Source organism: Urocitellus parryii (assembly GCF_045843805.1).
Source record: "Urocitellus parryii isolate mUroPar1 chromosome 13 unlocalized genomic scaffold, mUroPar1.hap1 SUPER_13_unloc_5, whole genome shotgun sequence".
In the NCBI taxonomy this organism is placed as follows: domain Eukaryota; kingdom Metazoa; phylum Chordata; class Mammalia; order Rodentia; family Sciuridae; genus Urocitellus; species Urocitellus parryii.
The window spans coordinates 516,281-528,395 of record NW_027551773.1 but is presented as its reverse complement, the minus strand read 5'-3'; positions in this window follow the sequence as shown (position 1 = coordinate 528,395).

Below are 12,115 nucleotides of genomic sequence, written 5' to 3'. Positions count from 1 at the left end.
AGGTAACAGCGACCTCCAGGATGCCAGGCCTAGTTACTGTCCCTTGGTCGCCTTGCTTGACCTCAGCAGCATCTGCTGATTATTCACCCCACCTCCCCTCTGGACTCCTGTCGTCTCTGGTGGTTTCTTGTCAGTCTCCCTGGCTGGCTCTTTCTCTTCTCTCTGATCTCACAGAGTCGGAGCTGGGCCTCTGAAACTCTTCTCTATCAATCCTTGTCATCCCTCTCCCCCTTGCTTCTCTCCTCCATGGTCGCTCCTCACAAGCATCCAAGTCACAGGTAGTGCCCTGCCCTCCTTGGAGCCCTCCTGTGACTCCACCACACTCTAGGTGAAAGCTCAGTCCTTCCTGGGGTCCACGAGGCCCCTGTGATCTGCTTCATCCTCTCTATTCTCATCTCCCTCTCAGTCACTCTGCCCCAGCCACACTGGCCTCCGTGCCTCTGGGGCTTCTGGGCCTCTGGGCCTTCACCCTGGCTGTCCCCTCCACCTGGATCCAGATGATTTCTTTGCTTACTTCCAAATATGCTTTAGGTCTTTGCTCAAATGTCAGCTTTTCCCCGGGCCTTCCCTGACAACCTTATTTACAACTTCAGGGCGTCACCACCACTGCCTACGCCCCTTCCCTTCAACTCACTTAACACTTCTCTAACACACCTATCACCTTCTAACAGAAAACACGAATAACTATGCAATTAACTTATTAATCCTCTTTAATATCTGTCTTTCCTACCATATCATAATCATCATGAGGGCATAAATTGTTTCTTTTGCAGGTGGCCTACAACAGTGCCTGATTCATACTAAGTGCCTACCACAATGCCTGATGCATACTAAGTATTAAATAAAGAGAATGTTAAACGGATCAATGGGCTGGCGTGCAGCTCAGTGGTTGAGTGCTTGCTTGGCATGTGTCAGGCCCTGGGTTCTATCCTCATGGCTGCCAACAACAAAACAAAACAAAAACCCACAAAAATACAAGCAAAACCATTTCGAGGATGAGGCAACTGATGTCACACATGTGTAACCAGGTGGGACACATTTATTTAACAAGAACTCAATGACTAGCTCAAGGTCTAGTCAAAACTCACTTCATACCCTGAGGCAGATCCTTCTAGTAGGGAAAGCACAGAGTCGCCCACCCATCCTGTCTGGGTCCAAGTCCCAACTAAGCTTCCAGCTAGTTTTAGGATCACCGGCAAGTCGCTTAACCTCTCTTTACCTGTTTCCTCTTCTGAAAATGGGATGTTAAAAGTGCTGACTTCTGCTGAGCGCGGTGACACATGCCTGTAATCCCAGTGACTCAGGAGGCTGAGGCAGGACGATCACAGGTTCAAAGCCAGCCTCAGCAATTTAGCAAGGCTGTGAGCAACTCAATGAGACCCTGCCTCTAAGTAAAAACTAAAAAGGACTGAGGATATGGCTCAGTGGTTAAGTACCCTTGAATTCAATCCCCAGCACCAAAAAAAAAAAAAAAAAAGTGCCAACTTTATAGGGCAATAGTGAGGATAAGGCAAATCAATATTTATTTATAAAGTGCTTACAAAAAGCCCGTGGGGGCTCATAAGTAAGAGCGATATTAATTTAATATTAAGCACCAAATTATGTCAGTTGCTAATACTATTATTATGCTTCACAAAAAAGCAACAAGCAACTATTCAGCTGTGATATTTTCACACAGTGTATTTATTGGCCCTAATTAAGCCATCGTACTGTGCGTCTAAGCTGGATCATCTCACTGAATCTGATCATCTTGTTAACAGGCGAAACAATCCTCCGAGGTCACCCTGGGTTAACAGGCTCCAATGAGCTAATGCTTGTCATATGGGCGCACACAGGAAGTGCTCAGTTCATGTCAGCTATTATTATTTTTAAGCAGATTGATTAAGGTTTTGTTTGAAAGAAAAGAGGACTGGAGGGCTGGGGATGTAGCTCAATGGTAGATCACTTGCCTGATATGTGCAATGCCTTGGGTTCAATCCCCAGCACTGAAAAAAAGAAAAGATTCTCAGGCAGGTGTCCCATGGATAGAGCAAAAATTCTATTGTATCTTTTTAATTTTTATGTTGAGATGGGGTCTCAGTAAGTAGCTGAGGCTGGCTTTAAACTTATGATCCTCCTGCCTCAGCCTCCTGAGTTGCTGGGATGACAGGTGTGCACCACCAGACCCAGCTCTGATACCATCTTTATTCCCACTACAGAAGAACTGAAGTCATGGAGACAGATTTTAGAGAGATTAGTTTGTGCTTTTTTCCACTTGGTTGTTAGTTGTATTAATAATTGTCTGTGACTCCTAAACCAGCCACCAGTTTGCCTGGCAGGGATATGAGACCAACCAGGTCCACTCTTCTTAGGAGTGTGCTGGTCTTGGGCAATCTGGGGCTGGGGTGGCTGTCTCAGCCAATGAGGACACTCAGACACCATTAAGGAGCAAGGACCTCCAAGAGATACGCTTCTTGCCAGGCACAGTGGTCCACACCTGTAATCCCAGCAGCTCAGGAGGCTGAGGCAAGATCATGAGTTCAAAGCCAACCTCAGCAACTTAGCAAGGCCCTAAGCAACTCAGTGAGACCCTGTCTCTAATAAAATACAAAAACAGGCTGGGGATGTGGCCCAGTGGGTTAGTGTCCAATCCCTGGTACCAAAACAAACAATATAAAAACGCACCTCTTGAGTTCTCAGCCATCCTACACAAACCACACAAGCAGCTGCTCAGGACACACCAGGTCCCTCATAGCCAACATGTTGCAGCCTCAAGGCCAATTTCAAGCCCGGTACTTCCTGCTGCCTACTTGCCCCAAATAACTACAATGACTTTCCCTAATGACACGTTCTTCCCGAGTTTATAACTTCTCATTACGTTGCAGGGTCTTTGTGGCCACCTCAGCTTCCAGAGCAATGTGGAAGTGATGTTGCCCAGGGATTTCCAAAACCTCAAAAGGCCCTTGCCTGATGGGCCCTCCTTTGGAGCCCTGAGTCCAGGGGTGTGCTGCTAAATGGTTAACAAGTGGCTCTTAGGAGCCTGGTGGGGAAGAGCTGGGATTTATAGACTCTGTGACTTTCCGTGGGATAAATCATACCCACCAAGGCTGATTGCAAACGGCCCAAGTGAAATCCCTGAGCTGTGGGGTTGGCATGAGCTCGAAAGAGATTTGCACAATTAATTAGCTAGAGCAAGCTGCCTGTGTCATGGCAGGAGCCTGGGTGCCCTGAAGTCCTCATGCAGAGAGAGAGGCGGAGACAGGGAGGTGGCACCAGCTGCTCCAGCCCCAGCTGTTTCAATCTCCCCATCTCCAGATGCAGGAATGAAGAAGCTCTGGGATGACCCAGCATCGGCCCCAGTCTGATGGCAACTGCATGAGACCCTCCCCCCAAAATGTGGACCACTTAGCTGGGCTCAGTCAGTCCCTAGAACCACAAAAGATAATAATAAAATAACGTTTTTTGGGGCAGGGGGATTGAACCCAGGGGTGCTTTACCACTGAGCCACACCCTAGACCTTTTTATGTTTTGTTTTATTTATTTGTTTGTTTGCACTTTCAAAAAAGATCAGTTAACATAATTTCATTGAACTCAGGGGCACTTGACCCCTGAGTCACATCCCCAGCCCTTTTATGTATTTTATTTAGAGACAGGGTCTCACAGAGCTGCTTAGCACCTCACATTTGCTGAGGCTGGCTTTGAACTCGTGATTTTTCCATCTTAGCCTCTGAGCCACTGGGATTACAAGCGTGTGCCACCATGCCCGGCCCTTATGTTTTATTTTGAGACAGGTTCTCATTAAGACACAAAGGGTCTTGCTAAATTGCTAAGGCTGGCCTCAAACTTGCAATCCTCCTGCCTCAGCCTCCCAAATTGTTGGGATTCCAGGTGTGCACCACCTTGCCTGGCCTGAATTGTTGTTCATCAGGCTGTTATGCAGCACTAGCTAGATGGAACTATGCTTGGGGACCTACCTTGAGTGGGATGGAGACCCTTGAAGTAGCCCCCAATAAGAAACAGTGGGTGTCCAAACTTAGACCTATTTGAATTCAAATCCTGATGCAACCCCCTGTGTGATTTGGGGAAATCCAAATCTCCCCTGTGTGATTTGGGGAAAAAATATTTATTTCCTTTGTAGCTTGTAAATATAAGTCAGGAATAGCATGATTTTTTAAAAACGTTGGTTTAAGTACTACGACTGCTATTTTTGTTTGTGTAATATCTTTCTTTATTTCATTTTATTTAAAAATCTAGAATTGGATCATTTGTCCCCTGAGAATGTGGTCAATGACTCAGTGACTCATTTCACCATAAATGGAGAGTCTATCCTCTGTCTTCATGGGTTCTCTATCCTTGGACTCAACAAGCACTAATGGTACATATTTGGGAAAAAAAAAAAAAAGGACGTATTTTGTTGTTGTTGCTATTCACTAAACAATACAACAACTAGTTATATAGTATTTGTACTGCATTAGGAACTATAAGTGATCTAGGGATGATTTAAGGTTTACAGGAAGGTGTACATAAGTTCTATGCTGCTTGATTTATTTTTTGTTGGTGCTGGAGATCAAACCCGGTCTTCAAGCATGCTAGGCAAGTCTCTACCCCTGAGGGACATCTCCAGTTCCACTCTTGTATAAGGACTTGAGCATTCCAGGATTTTGGTATCCTTGGGTGAGTGGAGGGGATCTTGAAACCAACTCCTGGGGATCTCAAGAGATGGTGGTATGTGCTGAACACAGCAGAAATGATTCCCTTCCAAGAGAATTTGAGAGCATTACAATGTCAAGCTGGGCAGAGGTCTACTTATTTAGAAAGCATATATTTTTTTCTATTTCTTGATCTGAGGGCTGGTTATATGTTCAAGATTCACTAGGATTTGATAGGTGGTTGGGTGCGGTGGCTTGCACCTATAACCCCAGTAGCTCGGGAGGCTGAGGCAGGAGAATTGCAAATTCAAAGCCAGCCTCAACAACTTAGTAAGGCTCTAAGCAACTCAGCGAGAACCTGTGTCTAAATAAAATGTAAGGGGCTGGGGATGTGGCTCAAGCGGTAGTATGCTCGCCTGGCATGCGTGTGGCCCGGGTTCGATCCTCAGCACCACATACAAACAAAGATGGTGTGTCCACCGATAACTAAAAAATAAATATTAAAATAATAAATAAATAAAATATAAAAAGGGCTTGGGATGTGGCTCTGAGTCAAGTTCCCCTGGATCTAATCCCTGGTATACACAAACACACACCAAAAAATAGTGAACAAAAAATGAGACTATTTTATAATGAAGGAATCCATAGGAACAATTTAACATCATGTAAATCTACTTAGGGGGCTGGGGTTGTGGCTCAGGGGTAGAGCACTTACCTAGCACATATGAGGCACGGTTTTGACTCTGAGCACCACATAGAAATAAAAAATATCAAAATAATTATGTTCATCTACAACTAAGAAATATTTTTTTAAATTTACCTAACAATTCTTTAACTTGGATAGTTTATGGAAGCCAGAGACCTTTTAATAGTGACTAAGAAATTTTGCACAAAAATACCAATTACTCAATGAGTATTGATGCATTTGTTTTGGCTTGTTTAAATATATATATATATATATATATATATATATATATATATATATATATATTCTTTTTTTTTCTTGAGAAACTTAAGAGTAATGATCATTTTTATTTATTTATTTATGAATGGTTCTGGGGCTGGGCTTAGATTGTGCCAGACAGTGGCTGGGGCCGGGTCAGTGAGGGCTTCCTTGCACCTGGGATGGGAAGACAAGAAGAGTTGGTGCTTGTTCTCAGGCTTTTCTGTTTTCACAGGGTCTAGCAGGAGCCTGCACTTTCAAAAACGATCAATTAACATAATTTCATCTGCAAGGCTGATTGCACTGGGCAGGTTTCACCAGCAAAGAATTCTCCTGCCCCAAATTCGGACAGCATCCCCAACACACCGCCTTCATTGTCTATAGTCCTGTTTTTACTTTGTAAGTTTTATTTTATTAACTGCATCAGCTAGCAACCATTAGAATAACTTGCGTATAGTCTTGGTATGATAAGAAATATTTTTACTTGATGTGATATTATACATTTTTGTCCTTAGAATGTCATTTCATGCTAGGTGCGGTGGTGCATGCCTGTAATTCCAGTGGCTCAGGAGGCTGAGGCAGGAGGATCATGAGTTCAAAGCCAACCTCAGCAACAGCGAGGCACTAAGCAACTCTGTGAAACGCGTCTCTAAATAAAATACAAAATAGGACTGGGGGGGCTGGGGATGTGGCTCAAGTGGTAGCGCGCTCGCCTGGCATGTCTGCGGCCCGGGTTCGATCCTCAGCACCACATACAAACAAAGATGTTGTGTCTGCCGATAACTAAAAAATAAATATTAAAAAAAAATAGGGCTGGGGACGTGGCTCAGTGGTTGAGTGCCCAAAGTTCAATCCCAAGTACCCCCCCCCCAAATAAAGAACTGAAAGTGAGACGCTCTCTGATGATTCACCTGGGGAAGGGGACAAGAGGAGGTGGGTCCCTGTGTACATCATGAGAGCCTCAGGGAGAGCTGTGAGCGAGCCATCAGGTCAACGCCAGAAACCACCATCAACAACCCCCATCCCAGAGAGAGTTGCACCACAGTCGTGAAAGCTGAATGGTGGTGGGACTTGGGGTGTGTACACATGCACGTGTAAATCTTTTCATTTATTTTTTTTGCACGTGGATCCTATACTTTCTATAATGGGCACCACTAAATAAAAAAGAGCTTCGTTGATGTCTAGTTGACCTTCACCAAAGCGCACACAGGTCCAGTACGCAGCTGTGAAACCCTGACCACGCTCAAGAGGCTGCCGCCATCTAGGGTTTGCCCCGTCCCAGTGAACCCCCAAATGCCATTCCAAAGCAACGACTAATCTGCTTTCTGACGCTGGAAGTCGGATTTTTTCCTTTCTATAATTCCATGGCAATAGAATGACAGAGTGTGCCAGGTATCCAACTGCCTCCTCGTTCCAAGCCTCGAAATTGGAGGGGGCCCTTTAAATCTTTTTCCCTGGGCAGCGGACGCGATGCTACGTTTTGTCAGTAGATGGCGCCAGAGAGGCGCCGCTGGAGGCCGGGCGGGGAGGGGCGGGGCGGGCGGCTCCCTGGCCGCGTCTCCAGCGGTGGGTCCCGCGGCGCTGGGCGGACAGCAGCACTCACCTCACCTGAGAACCGCTTTCCCGGCAAATTCCATTACAGGGTCGCCTTTGCCCTTGGACGGCTACAGCAAACCTGCTCCAGCAAGGTCAAGATCTCTCCCAGGGCTGCCCTCCTTCTCAGCCTCTCTCCCCTTACTTAGACTGGCTGATCTTTTTATCTACTATTTATTTTTCTTTTCTTTCTTTAATTCTCCCCCCCACACACACACACACCCAGACTTGGTCTCACAATGTGGCTCAGGCTGGCTTCCAACTCCTGGGCTCAAGGTGATCTGCTGCCTCAGCCTCCCTAGTGGCTGGGGCTAAAGGTACACCCAGCATTGAATCTGCTATTTTTATATTCATCACTGTTCTTTCTCTTTGTTTTTTAGCGGCCAATCGCTTGCACTCTGATTCCCTGTTATAATTAATAATTCTGTAACTTAAACATTCTCTGTTCAAATTCCTCTGTGGTTTCAGTCTCCTGATTGGACCCTGACTGACACATATAATACGTGCTTCCTCACATCTACTTCCTTCCTTCAGCATAACATGTGTGTGATTCATCTACATTGTTGGGTGTGTTCATCCGTCGTTCATTCCTTTTTTATTGCTGAGTAGTATTCCATTGAACAGATAAACCATAATCTGTCCACTCATCTGGGTTGTTTCCAATTTGAGGCTGTTATGAGTAAAGCTGCTAGGATCATTCCTTACACACATGTGTGGACATACATTTGCATTTCTTTTGAGTAAATACCTAGCAGTAGAATTCCTGGATCATGGGGTAAGTATTTAACTTTTTTTTCCCCTTGGTACTTGTGATTGAACCCGGGGAAGCTTTACCACTGAGCTACCTCCCGGCCCTTTTTATTATTATTATTTTTTTATTTCGAAATAAGGGATGGCTAAGTTGCTGAGCCTGGCCTCAAACTTTGATCCTCCTGCCTCAGCCTTCCGAGTTTCTGGGATTACAGGCATGTGCCACCACACCTGGCAACTCTTTTACTTTTGAACGGTCGCTGATGGTGTTTCTAACCTGCTACAGATGGATACACAAGGTCACACTAAGACAAGATTAAGATTCCTTTCTCTTTAGGAGGATTTATATGTTCGAAGATTCAGCATGGCTTCCCCTTCAAAAAGGCAAACTGAGCTATGTGTGTGAGCCTGTATGAGCCTGTGGACACGTTAGTTTTTAAGGAACCAAATGTGGGTGCCTGATGATCAGAGGGAACCCCTGATCCCACACCCCGGGTTCACCTCTTATGTGCCTGTTCCGTGCCAGACTCTCTACACGTTATCTCAGGGACCCCAAGTTCAGAGACCCACTGGAGTGGAGGTCCCCTGAGGCAGGCTGGGTGGAAGAAAGGACTGGGGCTGGGACCCGGACTCACCAGGGGTCCTCAGCTTGGCTGCATCTTCCAGCTTCTCCAAAGAAGCCAGATATTCCAGCTTTTATGTGAAATCACTCAAATTTGAAATATCAAGATGAATCTTAGAAAATCAAAGTACAACGTGGGCCAGATAAGACATCTATCTGCAGACCCGGGAACCGGCCGGGGGTTCCAAGCAGTGGAGGGGAGTGGGGATTGGAATCTGGGCAGTGTGGCCTCCCTCGTAAAGGTCACCCTCCAAGCCAGGCATAGTGGCGCACATGTCTATAATCCCTGTGGCTCAGGAGGCTGAGGCAGGAGGATCGCAGGTTCAAAGTCAGCCTCAGCAACTTAGTGAGACCCTGACTTTAAATAAAATATAAAAAGGACTGGGGATTCGGCTCAGTGTTAGTTAAGCATCCCTGGGTTCAATCCCTGGTGCCAAAAAAAAAAAAAAAAAAAGAAGGGAAGAAAGAAAGTAAGATGGAAATCCTGGCACCCACAGGGCCACCTGCAAAACTGAGTTCTCAGTCGTCCTTTGAACCTGAGCAAGGGGCGTGGGGGAGCAGGACTCTGTTACAATAGTTCCAAGTCAAAAACAAAACACACAGGAAGCCCAGACCTGACACCCAGCCTCTTGTTTGGAAAAGTGTTTGGACAGCAAGGATCACCAGAAGTGGTGACCTGCACAGGAGCCACTTGACGGAATATGGAAGTCCACAAGCAGAACTGACCCCAGAGGACAAAGAGACAATCAGAGGAAACAGAAGAAAAGAAAAACCTTCACGGGACACCTAGGGCCGGTCTCCTGGGCTTTGGACCTGCACAAAACGGCCCAGGCTTGTTTAACATTCTGCTGCTGCCCCGTGTGTGTGTGTGTGTGTGTGTGTGTGTGTGTGTGTGTGTGACTAGAGATTGAACCCAGGGAGCTCCACCACCAAGCGACAACCCCAGCCCTTGTTATTTGTTTTATTTTGAGACAGGGTCTCACCAAATTGCCCAGACTGGTCTCCAACCTGTGATCCTCCTGCCTCAGCCTCCTGAATTGCTGGGTTTACAGGTGTGTGCCACCAGACACAGCTTAAATCTTTTTTCTTTTTTTTTTTTTTTGGTACCAGGGATTGAACCCAGGAGTGCTTAAACACTGAGCCACATCCCCAGCCCTTTTTATGTTTTATTTTGAGAGAGGGTCTCGCTAAGTTGCTTAAGGCCTCACTAAGTTGCTGACGCTGGCTTTGATCTTGTAATCGCCTCCCGAGTTGCTGGGTAAAATAATTTCTGAACAAGGGGCCCCGCATTTTCATTTTGCCCAGGGACCCGTAAACGATGCAGCTAGTCCTAAACACACTTAGGTTGAGACGTGCTCAACAAAACAGGCAGCCGATACTATAAAGGGAAGGGACAGAGATCCAAGAAGTGGATTGGATGATCACTAACAGGAAGAAGCTTCTCATAGAAGGGAATAATTAATTAATTAATTAATTAGTAATAAGAGGGAAAAAATGTGAGGTGTTAATTCTAAGGGCCAGAGCGCAGAGGGGAGGAGAGATAAGGGACACTCACCAGTTACCAGCTGTGGCCAAACCAGCAAAATCACCAGCCCCACATTCCAGACCAGATGTTGAAATCCTATCTCAAACACCAGGGGGCCAAGCCACCCCGCACCCTGCATCCTGCCCACAGCCAACCCTATCCAGGGACAGGTACTTCCCACAGTCGGTCCTCGGGTCCCAACCTTCTGCTGGGCCACCGCATCCCAGGTAGCTTCAGTGGAAACAAGTCACAAAGGTGCTCTCGGCTGCTGTTACCTGGCCTAGCTGCTGGTCCTTCCTGGAACTTGTCCCCTACCAGTCCTTTCTGGCCAGCAGTTGACAGGGCTCATTAGCTCACAGGCTCCTTGGTCTCCAGAATCTTTTCCCTGGTGCAGGGCTGGAGCGGAACCCAAGGCCTCAGGGTGCTGGGCGTGTTCTCCACGCCTGAGCTCCACCAGGGACCTTCGAGAATTTTAACTGAGAAATCGAGAAAAAAACTAAAACCTTATTTGTGTTAGATCCGTTTAATGCAGCCCAGGAAAAAGGATTCAGAGCTGGGATGTGAGTTAGGGGTAGAGCCCTGGCCTGGCAGGCTCCATCCCTAGGACCACAAATAAAAAAAGGAATCATTTTGACCTGGAGACTAGGAGGATTCTCTTTACAGTGGCTCTGTTTATTGTTTTTTTTTTTTGTTTGTTTATACTGGGGATCCAACACAGGAGCCCTCAACCACTGAGCCACATCCCCAGCCCTTTTTTATATATTTTATTTAGAGACATGGTCTTATTGAGTTGCTTAGGACCTCACTAAGTTGCTGAGGCTGGCTTTCAACCTGCGATCCTCCTGCCTCAGCCTCCTGGGTCTCTGGGTTTACAGGTGTGCGCCACTTTGCCCGGCTTGTTTATTGGTTTTCATGGGAAAAGGAGTGTCTTTTTCTACCACTGGTACTAGGACAATTGGAAATCTACATGCAAAGAGAGGAATTTAGACCATTGCTTCACACACTATCAACTCAAAATTAATCATGCACCTAAACTTCAGAGTTAAAACTGGGGCTGGGGGTGCAGCTCAGTGGTAGAACATGTGCTTATCATGTGTGAGACCCTTGCTTTCACCCCCAGCACCACACTGCCCATCCCGAGAGTTAAAACTGCAGAACTATTAGAAAGAAACAAGAGAAAAATTTTGTGATTTCAACTTAGGCAAAGATTTTTTTTTTTTTAGATACAATACCAAGAGTGTGATTTTCTTTTCTTCTCTTCTCTCTCTCTCTCTTTTGTACTGAGAATTGAGCCCAGGGATTTACCACTGAGCCACATCCACAGGCCTTTTATTTTATTTTATTTTTATTTTTTTGAGAGGGTCTCACTAAGTTGCTTAGGGCCTTGCTAAGATGTTAAAGCTGGCCTTGAACTTGCAATCCTCCTGCCTCAGCCTCCTGAGTTGCTGGGATTATAGGAGTATGCCACCTTCCCTGCCCAAAAATATGAATTTCAAAAGAAAAAAAAAAGACAAACCAGACACCATCAAGATAAAAGAAAAAAAATCAAAACTACACTGAGATTCCATGTCACTCCAGTCAGAATGACAATCACCAAGAATACAAGCAACAATAAACGTTGGTGAGGATGTGGGGGAAGGAACACTAATACTTTGCCGTGGGACTGCAAATAGATGCAACCACTTGGAGATTCCCCAGAAAACTGGGAATGGAACCACCGTTTGACCCAGTCATCCCACTCTTCAGTTTATACCCAAAGGACTTAGAAACAGCATACTACAGGGACACAGTCACATCAACATTTATAGCAGCTCAATTCACAGGAGCTAGACTATGGAACCAACCTAGGTGACCTTCAAAAGATTAATGGATAAAGAAATTGTGGTATATATACTCAATGGAGTATTACTCGGCCTTAAAGAAGAATGAAATTATGACATAATTTGAGGGTAAATGGGTGGAATTAAAGAATATCATGCTAGGGCCTGGGGATGTGGCTCAAGCAGTAGCGCGCTCGCCTGGCATGCGTGCGGCCCGGATTGGATCCTCAGCAC